Raw genomic sequence first — 13,242 nt, forward strand, 5'->3', positions numbered from 1 at the left:
CTAATGGTGTCACTGTTCTTCCTGCCACCCACACTTTCTAAACCTGGGTATCATTTGTTTATTCCTTTTTTGGAGCACTTCCTTTTCACCATCATCTTCCTGAATATAAATTTTCTCATTCTCAGCTTCACAGCCCTGCAGGATGCCCTATTAGTTTCCTTTCCCCCTTCTTCCTGCATTCACTAACTATCCCAATTCTTTCGTGTCTTTTCATTCTCACAATTCAAGTCTCAGTACTGAATCTTAAAGAAGAAAATTCCACCAGCACGCCAGGGCCTTTCTCTCATGGCCCACTCCACTCAGACTTCTGGCCTGCAGCATCAAGAGAAACAGCTGGATTGATTCAGAAATACCTTTTGGCTTGCATGTGTGGTCAGCCAAGACACGTGTGGGCAATAATATACAAATTCATGTTTTATGTGGCTACAAATATTTTAGGAACAACAAATCACCCTTGAATTATTTTGATGTTGTGCTTGACATTTCATGTTATTTTTGCTTGTTCTGGAGGAGAGAAGATGGTGAGGGGGAGTGAAACCTACTGTCAATATTTTTCCTGTGAAGGTTCGTGTCATCTTTACCATTAACTGTCTTCAAACACTCTTAATTTTGAGATAATCACTTTACTGTGCATAGTGGGCTGGAAGGAATAGTATGCCTTTATGCAGATTTGATTCATTATTATGAAACTCAGACACTTATTTTTTGTACTGTGTGGTGGATTCAAACTTGCTGTTCTCTGTATGTCCTTGCCCTGGAATATATTCTAACATTGGACTGTCACTGCCAATTTTTTTTCTGGAGTCTCATCAGAATCAGGAAGATGCCATTAAAATGCAGTTGTTTGGACTTAGTTTTTGATGTTACAGAAGGTTTCATTAGCACCTCAGCTGAATTCAAACCCAGAAGAGGAATTTTGGTTATATGTAAAAATGAGACTGTTAAGTTTTACCTTAGTTCCTATATGTTTTTAGGATACCCCTGTGGGGAAAGAAGAAAGCAGTTTTCTCAGCCTTTGCTGTGGACATTCAGTTTTACAGGTTCTAAATTGGTAGAATGTGCTCCTGATTGTTTACTGACAGAAATAACCCATACTAAATTAGTTCACTCAGAATCTCTTCTTTTATTATTTGTCATGAAGCTCCAGTGTCCAAGTCAGTGACATGGTATTAGCAGCTCAAATGGTTTAAAAGCAATGTGAAAATGTGGGATTTTATACAGTTTTTTTCCTTCTACTTAGAGTGGGTTTCTCCTTATTTCTGGGAAAGCAACAGAGGAGCTTGAATATGTTACATTAGAGAGGATAATACCTGTGGCACAGGTAACGCTGCCAGGTTATTACTCTGCAATAATTTTATCCTCAGTAAGTTAAGGTTAGCCACATGTTACAATGGAGAAAGACCAACCTACTCCACCCAGTCATCTCAGGAGTACGAGGCTGTTGCATACAATTACTTCTCATCTGATCCGGGGCGGGCAGTGGAGACCCAGGAGCAGGGAGGATTACAGCCTGAGGTCCTTCAGACCCCAGTCCAAGCCTGCAGTAGCAGAGAAAAAAGAGGCCGGGCAAGGACTAAAAAGATGCAAAAGCTTGTGTGGGGCATATCTAAAGGTGACCAGTGCAGACAGGTCACTCCACGCTTCACAAGCCATCTAACAGGCCCGTGTAGACCCAGCTAATGACAGACACCTCTGATGCTTTTGTATCCCCAGCCTGCAAAGCCCAAATGGCCTGTGCAGCCGCAGAGCACTGTGCCTATACCTGCATCCATTAGCAGCTGGAGACATCAGCCTGCAGCCGCAGAGCCCAGCCACATGGGAGCCACCGAGCATGTTCCTCTGCCTTTGCTTTATTTTAAAAGCAAGTAAAGCCTCAGTAGGAGTTTAGTTTTCTCTTCTGTCAACAATCCACAGCCATCACAGTTTTTGCAACACCTGATGAGTCAGCAAAGATGACGGGTGAGAGGCATTATTCAGATCTGTGTGCAGCCATTACACTGGGCTGGAGAAGGAGAGGAGGGCTCCGAAGGCTCACATCCGCCAAGTGGCATGGAAACCACACCACACCAGGAAGTATCAAAGCTGCAGCTGCAACCCTCTCATCCTCGCCCAGGGGAAGCACCTTGCCAAGAAATACATGCCAGCCTGGAACTGGCTCCAGCAGACAAAATGAGTGGTAGGAGTGGAAGGAGACATTAACACAAAATCCTGCCCCAGTGAATTCAGCTGCAAAATTCTCATTAGTTCAAGGGACCGAGATTTTATACCTTCCACTCAGCTGTGGGAGTGTGCCTCCTTAAAATGATTAGGAGAGGCCCAGCAACCACTTTCAATAGCCCATTATGAGATAAATGAATCCTAAAAATCTGCTGGCTCCCACCTCGTGCTGTAACTGCTTGCTTAAGCTAATCTTCCTGTTCACATAAGTGAAGATTAAAGAGGATGGTAAAAGGCAGCTAATACCTAAGCAAGGTTTTTTTTCTCTTCCTGGGGACAGTTCAGCTTATTTCATTCTGTTATTTATCATCTCTGCTGATGTCTAAGCACACATGGAAGTGGGGGAAATTTAGGAAACGGCAAATTGGTCCTTGCTCCAACCACCTCTCTGTGTACACAGCAGCGGAGGTGATCATGTGTCCCAGAACGGGAACTTAACGGACTTACCTGGTGGAATATTACTTTCCAGGGACAGAGAGGTGAGAACAAGGGGGTTTATATGGCTAATTGCTTAAATAATGTGAAAACTAGATGAGTTTGAAAACAGCTGTAATGAGAAAATGCGCAGAGGCAAGGAGAGAAAATTACTCTTTTTGCTTCTCTAATGTATTAGTGAAAAGCTGCCACGTATTTGGTGCTAGAAAGTAACAGCTGGTGCATTAAACTTTGTAGTAGCAGGCAGTTAGAGGCAGAGCCAGCTCTGTGTAATGCACTGTTTACCGTTGTACTCTGAATTCTCACACCCAAAGTCTTTGGCTGAAAAGAGAATAAATTCATACTTCTCATGTGCAGCTACCTGCCGTACTTACCACATAAAGCAAACATCTTTCTGGGAAACAAAGGGTGAAATATCTCTCCACATAAATCACGGGGAATTTTTCTTTCAACTTTCTTGTGGTTTAACCCGGCATGCAGCTAAACACCACACAGCCGTTCGCTCACTCACCACCCTCCCCAGTGGGATGGGGGAGAGAATTGAGAAAAAAAAAAGGTCCCCACTTTCCAATACATCCCAATTAATCACCACCGCTTTTCCTGTCTTTTGACATACGCACACAGATATCATTCCCTTAGTCTGTGGGCCATCCCTATAAAATGTTAGTTCAGTTCATTTAGTCCATGACTTTGGGCTCCATCTGTTGTAACAGTCCTTCAGGGCAGGAAAGGCAGGGTCTGGTGTTGGATTGTTGCATGCTAAAGCCAGGTCTGGTTCCATTATTGCTGTGCTTGTCCAGTTCTGTCATCACTGCACTTTGCTTGGTTTCCTCAAAGTTCATTCTTCATTAATCTGGGTGTTTCTTACTGCAATACCATTGATATGGCATATAGCCACCATACAAGTGATGACATACGGTATTATATAGCAGTTAACATCATACAACAACTCTGAGAGCAAATAAATCAACATTGCGACCAGTGACTATTAAACTAATACAGTGAATGCTTATCGCAAATTTGTTTTAACACGCTCCGGTCAGATCTGTCATTATCTCGAACACTTTGTGCCCCACATTGGGCACCAAAAAGGCCGTTGTGGTTTAACCTGGCAGGCAGCTGAACACCACATAACTGTTCAGAGTGGGATGGGGGAGAGAATTGGGGGGGGAAAAAAGTCAATTTTGTGGGTTGTGATAAAGACAGTTTAATAGGACAGAAAAGGAAGGGAAGATAGTTATAATACAGATAAAAGAATATACAAAATAAGTGATGCACAATGCAATTACTCAGCACCCACCCACCAATGCCCAGCCAGTTCCCAAGCAGTGGTTCCCCCCCGCCCCGGCCAACTCCCCCCAGTTTATATACTGAGCATGACGTCATATGGTATGGAATAGCCCTTTGGCCAGTGGGGTGAGCTGTGCCCCCTCCCAGCTTCTCGCGTGGGAAGTTGAAAAGTCCTTGGCTGGTGTAAGCTCTACTTAGCAACAACCAAAACACCAGTGAGTTATCAGCATTATTCTCACACTAAATCCAAAACACAGCGCTATGCCAGCTGCTAGAGGAAAGAAAAATTAACTCTATCCAACCGAAACCAGGATGAACTTCAATTAAGGAATCCAAAGACATTAAGGGATGAAGAAAATTAGCATAATTAGCTCCTGTTGTTTAATCCCCCTAGTCCAACCCAGGAACGTGCTCTGTGTGTTATTGGTTAATGCTTTTATCCCGTCCAGGTTTTTATGATCTGTGATTTCCCTATACCACTGACTGTTGCAGCTGTCAGCTAGCTCACAATGTGCATCTTGGATTTTACAGAAAGATGCACTACACACAACATATCTTTTAAAAGGACAGTTATGGTAAGTATAATGGAGAAAGGAGAGCACAGAACAGTATGGGAGCTACAAAAGAAAATGCTTTCAAAACTGATTATTTTATACAGGTATAATACAAAAAGATTCCTTCTTTTAAAAAAGCTGCTAAGATTTGATTTGACTTGAGTGACGACCAGGATGGAGGTCAGTGATGGACGACAGACTGGAGAACACAAGAGGAGGAGGGCTTGTAGTAGATTTACCAGAAAACCAAGGAATCTGTTGAGAGCTGTGATGTTTCCATCAGACAGCAGGAGTAACTGAAGGCTCAGAACTACCACAGGTAAGAAAATCAGTTTCTCTTAGGCAAATATTTATGTCTCACTTCAGTAATGCTTGGCACCTGTTGCTACAATGCTTAAGTCACTGTGATCAGAGGCATAAAGTCCTCTCAGACTTCATTTCAAATACAAGAGCTGTAAATCCTGTCCCTCAGTTCAGTCAGTGGCTAAACTCCCACTGACTAAGGTGAGATCACCCACAGGTAGCTTCCATCTGAAATGAGCTGTGCATGCCACAATATTACTAGCACAGAAATTTGATACAAATTACTGGTTATTAATGAAATGTTTGCTGTTATAGTAGAAGAAAGCAAGTTAAATGGCAGTTGTTCTTACCAATTTCTCTTGAGAGTTGAAGAAAAACATTTAGATTCGGACACCTCTGCTTGATTTTGTGTCATTAAACAGAAATAATGCAAGTTCTGTAAAAACTTTCCCCATGTGTCATGGACTCAGCTGGTTTAAATCAGTTTCTTTAATTCCACTGAGCTCAATGATATGACGACAGCTGATAATTTTGCCTTATGGCCAAATGTTATTCCACTATATAAAATCTGAATGTTATTCCAATACACAAAATCTGAAAGAGGAAAAGGTAAAAAACTTAGTATATTATGCCAGTTACTGAGACAATAATCTTGGTAAAAATGGGATGTTAAATCTGGCAACATAACATGGCAGGACTAAGAAAGGGTGACACAAAATGACTCTAAGAACACTGAATGAGGATGAAACTACCAACAGTATAGGTGGTCCCTGTATAACAGATTCTGGGCAATGGCTACAATTATTTTGTACTTTCTAGAGATTAATTTGGCTTTGGAATATGCAAAGTTCACGCACACAACTGTGAATCATTTCAGTGGCACATTTATAATTCTTACAGATGTTGTCTTCCCACACAAGAAGAAAACCATTCCAGTCATGACAGTTTCTATTTTTAAACTGGCTTCTGAAAAAAAAAAAAAAAAAAGGAAACAAAGTGCTACAAAAATTGGCAGCAAAGAGAGAGAATAATAATGGGATGGGCCACTCAGCCCTTGGTAGTCAGATGCATTACTACAAGGTCTAATGTATCCAAGCTCTTTGCAGGGCTTTCTTCCCCTCCTCCCACAATCACCCGCAACACGCATGGTTAAGGGTATGAGCCAGTCAGATCATACAACATTTTTTTTTCCTGTGAAGAGCCTGACCAAAAGGGATTACAGGGAGCTTGCAGGTTGTTTTGTTTAAATATTTTGCTTTTGTTAAAAAGTCCCATTCTGACTCCAAGAAAAATTCCCTCAAGTTAGTTTTTTTGTGGAAATGCTCTATCTTTTCCTGTTCCAGCTGCTGATGGAGATTATTTTATTATAAATAATTAGACTACAAAACCCCACCTATTCTTCTTTTTATTACTACTTTATGGTTTTTTCGACTCACACTACATATGTGTTGCCAGGGACAAAAAAAGATAATGGGGAAGTTATTGAAGCTATGAGCATTGATAGTAACAATCTTTATCATATGTGAACTACAGGCTTTTGAGACACAGATGATGAAAAATGATGTAATCAAGTTTTCAAAGGACATCTCTTATTGCTTGATAAGGTGGATCTGTCCTTACCCCTGCTTCTTGTGCACGATCCCATCCTCTTCCTCAGGCCAGCAGTTGCAATCATGTGTTCAAGTGATAATCCAAATCAAAGAACTAATCTAAAGGAAAAAAAGATGCTCAGTCCATAGTCTGGTTCATTGTACAGCCACACGAGCACCATGCTGGGACAAAGGGAAGCCACTGAACCCTGTTGACAGGAGACAGAGGAAGGGACCACCCATTTCACCAGCAGCACGGAAGTCCATCAGTTCAAACTGATCAGGAAGGTGCACCCAGATGGCCTGATCCAAATCCTGCTAAAGCCAGTCCATATCATCTGTTTGGAAGCATTTCAGAGGTGGTTGACCAGACAGCGTGGCTCATATTGCAGCACTACAGCACCCTGGCCAAAACACCTGGGAATAGTAGGAGGGGGCATTCAGGAGCCAGAGCTGCTCCTGGAGTCATCCATCACAACTCTGGAAAGGTTTCTCACAGCACTGAGCAGTAGGGAGTGAATCCTGTTTAATCAGACTCTGGGTAGGGACCGAAAATTTGGCTCTCAGAAGGAGTGTTGATCTCTTCTCCCAAGAACAAGCAATAGGACAAGAGGAAATGCCCTCAAGTTGTGCCAGGGAAGGTTTAGATTGGACCTTGGGAAAAATTTCTTCACCGAAGGGGTTGTCAAGCACTGTAATGGGCTGTGCAGGGAAGTGGTCGAGTCCCCATCCCTGGAGGTATTTAAAAGACAGGCAGACGAGGTGCTTAGGGACATGGTTTAGTGGTGGGATGGCCGGGGTAGGTTAACAGCTGGACGACTTGATGATCTTAAAGGTCTTTTCCAACCTAAGCGATTCCATGATTCTATGAATCTAAAATAAATAAATCTTATCTTACATGAAGCAATGGGGATGAGGGGGTTATGCCTTCTTCTTCAACCTCATGCATAACACCATCCTTTGCAGGAACATTTGAAACTTCTTGTAAGACTGCAGTATTTTCAAGTAAGCAGAAGAAATCTATCATTCCTGTACACTTCCCACATATACTTTTGAGTACTGGAACATCGAAAGCTTCTGTTTCATTCCTTGCTCACAACAATCCTAGCTGCTTAGAATATGCATATGGAAATCAGGTTAACAAAAGTCTTAGCCATAATGAAAATGCAAGGAAAAAAAAAACCCAACCTTCAGAATATGCATATGGAAATCAGGTTAACAAAATGAAAATGCAAGGAAAAAAAAAACCCAACCTTTCCCCTCTTTGTGGCATGTTCTGTTTTGTTTGCATCAGCCGCCTTTCCCAAAAATCCTTCCCTGCTCTTTAGCTCCACTGCAAGCAAAGTGATTGTATAGACTGGAGGTTTTGGACAGCATTAGTGTTTCAGCCCACCCTGAGCAATGATGGAAAACTGAACTTTCTACAGAGGATCTGTTCTCTCTCTGGTCCGTGAGTGAACATAGCCCCTGGGTGACCTGGTCTGACGATTCCAACGCAAGCGTTAACAATACTCAAACCGCACACTTCCACGCCGTCGCATACAGTCACTGCCGTGGCTTAGTGTGCACGGGTCATAACTGAAATGTAGGCTGGAGCCCATGATACCGCCCTGCAAAAAAGTCATTGGGAATGAGAAACATTTTGAGCCTTTGAATCTCCTGTTGAAAATGCACATCCACAATTAATCAAATTCTTAATTTACAACTCTTAGATTTAGTAGGAACTCTAGTAGGAACTTCTCACATAGCCACCTCAGCATTTTTGTTACCGCCTCCGTTGACCCCGGAGGCTCATTCTGTCCTGGAGGACAATGACTTGGCTTCAGTTATTCACACATCTATGACATTGCAGCCGGATTACAGTGGTACAACATGTCTGGCTTTAAAATCTTTGACAAATGTCTATGTAATATAACCCCATCTCTGCACAACCCTGCCCTTTGCTCCCTATGCCAGTTCCCATTACAAAATGTAATTACGTTCAAGACCCCTGTCCCAACCTTTGGGGGAACCAGTGCCCTGTGCCCAGGGCATCTGAAAGATCAACCAAAGCCTACCAATGAAAATCGCTGCCAGCAATTCAGCTCTCTAGTAAAGTGGAGTATCTTACAATTACAGTAAAGCTCCTTGGTCTAGAAAGTTGAAAACCGTGAAACAATGTCCCATAAGTTCAGAGACATTATGCACGCCATGAAGTTTTGCTCGAAGTGGTATGTGTATTTCTTCAACTTTGTCTTCTGTGTGGAATATTTCCACGCTGAGGAATGCCAGGACTAAGAGCTTTGTAGAAAATGAATGTTCAGCCCCTACTGGGAAGCAAGTACTTTGCTTTCCTCAATTTGCACTTCTAGCCAACTCAGAAATGAACTGATAAACTAAGAGCTTTATCCAGTTGCCAACAGCTGGAATGCAGGCTGAATTCTTCTACTTCTAAGGAAGCAAAAGGACTGCTTGCAGTTCTGGAAAGGACTGAGAAACTGCCAGTCTTGGACAGCTGAGAGGGGAAAGTGTCAGACTGTAAGGCAGTATCTAAATTCATTGCATGCTTCTCCTTGCCCCTCCCCATGCTGAAGTTATGGAAGGAATGAAGGAAATAGTAACAGAGCAAAGCAAAGAATTACCAGCAGATTATAATTCACTATAATTTCATAAGGCAAGAAGAGATACCTCCTGCCAGCTGTGGCAGTGGATGCTGGATCAGAAGGCCCGGAGTTGGCAGGAGGCATTGGGTAATGTTTGTTCTTTCGGGGCTTTTTCAGAACCACCATTACGGAGCCAGGCACTGAACGCGGGGCAGCGCAGGTGCAAGGCTGGCACCACGTCGCGTCACTAAGGAGCACATCCCACATCAGCCATGCCAGCGGCGTCAGAGGGGCTTGCAAGGCTGCCCAGGGGGGTTGTGGAGTCTCCCTCTCTGGAGATATTCAAAGCCCACCTGGACGATGTCCTGTGCAACCTGCTCTAGGTGACCCTGCTTTAGCAGGGGGGGTGGACTGGATGATCTCCTGAGGTCCCTTCCAACCCCCACCATTCTGTGACTCTGTGATGCCAGCGAGGCCAGAGGGGCTTGCCTCCCTGAGCGCTTCTTCCCCCCACCCCACCCCCCACATAGGCAGCTGTAAATCACTACAGGTTTTGTTACCTTTTGTTACCGTATGGTTCAACCATCAGAAGGATAATGACAATAATGTTAACGTCTCTAGTCTCAACTGTGAATTGTTTTATTCTTACACTCAGAACACCTGCCTGTTTGGCACACTTTCCTTCCTCCCACAAAACACGCCTGCCATCTTCTGGCCAGGCCACCAAGCACTTAGGGGCTGGCTGGAAATGCACTGTGAAGTGTCTGTCCTGAACGGGCTTTGCCGGTAGTTAATGCAACGAACCAAGCAAGTGGGTTGAAATTAAATTTTGCTGTTGGTTGTGAAGTTCCCCTATAATGGAAAAACTGACCTTTTAAGCTGTGCAAAACTCCACTCCCTTGATTCACAAGTATTTGCATGAGCTTTTCTTTTTATCTTCATACCTGCAAATATTCCGAGAGTTTCATTTATTCCAAGTCTAAAGGAGACATGCAGCTGAAAGTGTCATTATTAAGCTGGTTTTACATTTAAATTGCAAGTTTCAGTGGCTTTTATAAGATACCAGTGTTGATAAAAACTGGAATTATGGTTTTCATGAATATTTATTAAACACCAACATTGCAGTGGAACATAAGGCTGAGCAAAGTTCATGTGGTGTCAGGTTCCAACGCAAATATTTGATGTGGCTCTAATCAAAGCCAATGCTAGAATTTGGTATCACCTTAGGAAGCTTCAAGGAATTTGCTAACTAGGAGTAAAACTCTGTTTAGAAGTCAAGCGTTAAGTTCTGAAAACAATTCTTTGCTCCTTGAGGTCTTCAAAAGAAAGCTGAATCTCTTTCTGAAGAACATGAGTTACTTTAGGTTCAAGCACTCCTGGCTGACATTTCACAGCCTGTTATGCAGCATTTTGGATTCCACGCTCACAAATACTCCCTTTAAAGCCATTAACCCACACGAGCAGAATGATGATTTTTCTTTTCCAGGTTAAAGCCATCCTGTAGGAAAATGAAATATCAAAATCAAAACGCTTTGCAAAACCGCATTGCGTTAATAAACTTGAGAGAAAAATGAGAAAAGGCTGTGATGTTTTCAAAACAGGAGACTGATTTGGATTTTCTTTTCAAATGTAGCACGCGGTATATCTTTGTAATATATGCATGCGATCTACATCTTATCTGCATATATACATATACATGTTATATGTATCAAGGCAAATGATATTTAATCTTAAAAATACTTGAGTTGCTCAGAATTTTTATATTTTCAATGCCTCAATTTTAAATTATAAAACTGGTTCATAAAACAGCAAATCTGTGCTCCGTATCCCTTGCAGTTAAGGATAGTGTGGGAACCGGAGCCACCTGCAAGCGCATGGAAAAAATCAGCGGGGTTAGTTTCAGTGCCCTCCCAAAATTTATGAGGCCACATCTTTCATTGTCGATGGAGACCCTGCAGCCACTTCCCTCACCCAGAGTAAGTCAAATGAAGAGTTGGGAACCATCCAGCTTCCCCAGGCAGGCAATGAGAAGATGTGTTCTCTGGCATCTCTGGAGGATTCCACCTCTTCAAAGACAAGTGTCTAAGACAGTGGGTGTCTGTCTTTCTTCACCGACTTCTCCGAGAGCCTGGGTAGTTAACATAGAGCAGGCTTTTAGACAGCAGTCAGCTGAGAATAGTCTCAAGATGGTGATAAAACCAAAGAGCCAAAATGCCTTTGAATGAGCTTATTTCCCTCCATTAATGGGGGAATTGAGGTTGACTGGATGTCCAGCCTCAACTCTTCAACATCAGGCAAAGTCTGCTGGACATTAGTCCAGATTTCTACATCAACCCCATGAAATCTGTCACCGTTTGTACTAAGGTCTGGATTTCCCTGGGACAAGAAAGGCCAGGCTGGTCATCACCCCGAGCCTTCATTTGCACTATAGGCCAAACCACTGACGCTCCACTTCACGTGAGACAAAGCTACCCTCTTCTTCCCAGCCCCTCCTCAAGGCAGTCCGAATTACACCAGTCCCTCTAACCCAGCCTCGTGCATTGTTTTTTTGCCAACCAGATTCAATGATTTACAAACACATTGCTGAAGGCTTTTCATGGGAGCAATGTTAGGATCCACCTCTACCAGGGGAGGATCTTCCAAGAAGACCATATTTTCTCCCGTGGCAGGTGTAGTTTCCAGTATAATTTCAGATTCTCTCTACTTTTGTCTCTCACACGTTGTCCATGAACCAGTATCTCCCAGTTCAGCTCTTCTGAAGACTGAAATCATCCTGAGAGATCTGCCATTTAACCAGAAAATTCTTCCTGTATGCTTCATTAATAAAAAAAAAAAAGTGCTACAATACAGAGCAGCTGACACGTCCAGTTGTTCCTGACTAGTTTTCTATTAGCTAACTGGTGTTAACTAGCTTGAAGTGGTCTCACTGGTGACCAGCAGTACAATTCAGGGCTATGAAATGTTTTCAGTTATCAGGCTCTAGCTAAATTTAGTAGCCCCCAGATTAGCAAATAGCTCCCGATTGGTACCGCATATGCAAAGGGCAGAGGGACTAGGGGCAGGGCTGTTCCACATGTGACTTCAGAAAACTGAGCTTTTCCACTACGGTTATTTTCTGTGAAGGCTTCGTACTGGTAGTGGAGTTCAGCCAGGCTGGCAATGACAGCGTGAACCTCGAGACCGGTACCACTGACCATCATCCTACTGAGAGGCAGAGGACAACTCTGGCAGACGAGGCTCAGCCCAGTCATGACAGGGAGATTAACATTTCCATACCTGGGATTTCCTCTACAAACAAGGATTTTTCAGGATTTTACCACATTTTCTGCTGGGGTCTGTCTAATTTCCAGTATAAATACGGATTCTCTCCACTTTTGTCTTTCACAAAACAAGTAGTACAAACGGTGAAATGAATGCTGAGCCCTGGAGTTGAAGGAACCCAACTTTGGGTTGCTTTGGGAACTTGCTTTTTGTTATTTCACTTTGTTGCTAAATATGTGAGACAAACAGTTCTACAAGGCCTCTGCTTTGCATATATTGAATTAGAAGAGCCAGATCTCGCCTTCCAGCTGTACAACTCACCGCGTGCAGCCGTGCATCGCCTCGTAAGGGGGAAAAAAGTTGAGTGTAACATATAATTATTTTTGCTAGCTTTAAAAACAACATATAGAGCAAGGTTCTAGTGTACAGCTGCTGTTTAACCTGTGTTTTCAAAGGGGAAATTTTCGTTAATGAGGTTAAAAATTAACACCGGATCTGCGTTTTATTTCTTACATTTACAGCTGTATAAAACAAAGCATGGCTGAGGTCAGAGAAACTGCTACGATGGCAGCATTTGCTCTTCCGTGTGCTCCACACAAAATACCACAACCACTTCTACTTCTCCCTCTCAGTCAAGCCACACCATTTCTAAATCATCATCTGGCATTTGAGAAAACGAGCTGCACTGGCTGTTGGGCTTTTCCAGCTTCCCACCAGTTTTAGGAAAGACACGTTTTTCTGTGAGCAAACAGATATTGAGCTCAGAAGAAGCAATAGGCAAGAACATCTATAAAAGAGAAACTAATACCAAAATTCAGAAAAATACTGAATATCAATTCCTAGGGCAAATTTCCAGCATCTGCTCTGAGATACTTGAAATATATTTTACTACTTTAACAATCTAGAGTTATTTTTACTGAAGATGTAATTTGTAATAAATCATAGAATCATAGAATCACTTTGGTTGGAAAAGACCTTTGAGATCATCGAGTCCAACCGTTAACCTAACCC

The sequence above is a fragment of the Egretta garzetta genome, unplaced genomic scaffold (assembly GCF_000687185.1).
Source record: "Egretta garzetta isolate BGI_Z169 unplaced genomic scaffold, ASM68718v1 scaffold50, whole genome shotgun sequence".
Taxonomy (NCBI): Eukaryota; Metazoa; Chordata; class Aves; order Pelecaniformes; family Ardeidae; genus Egretta; species Egretta garzetta.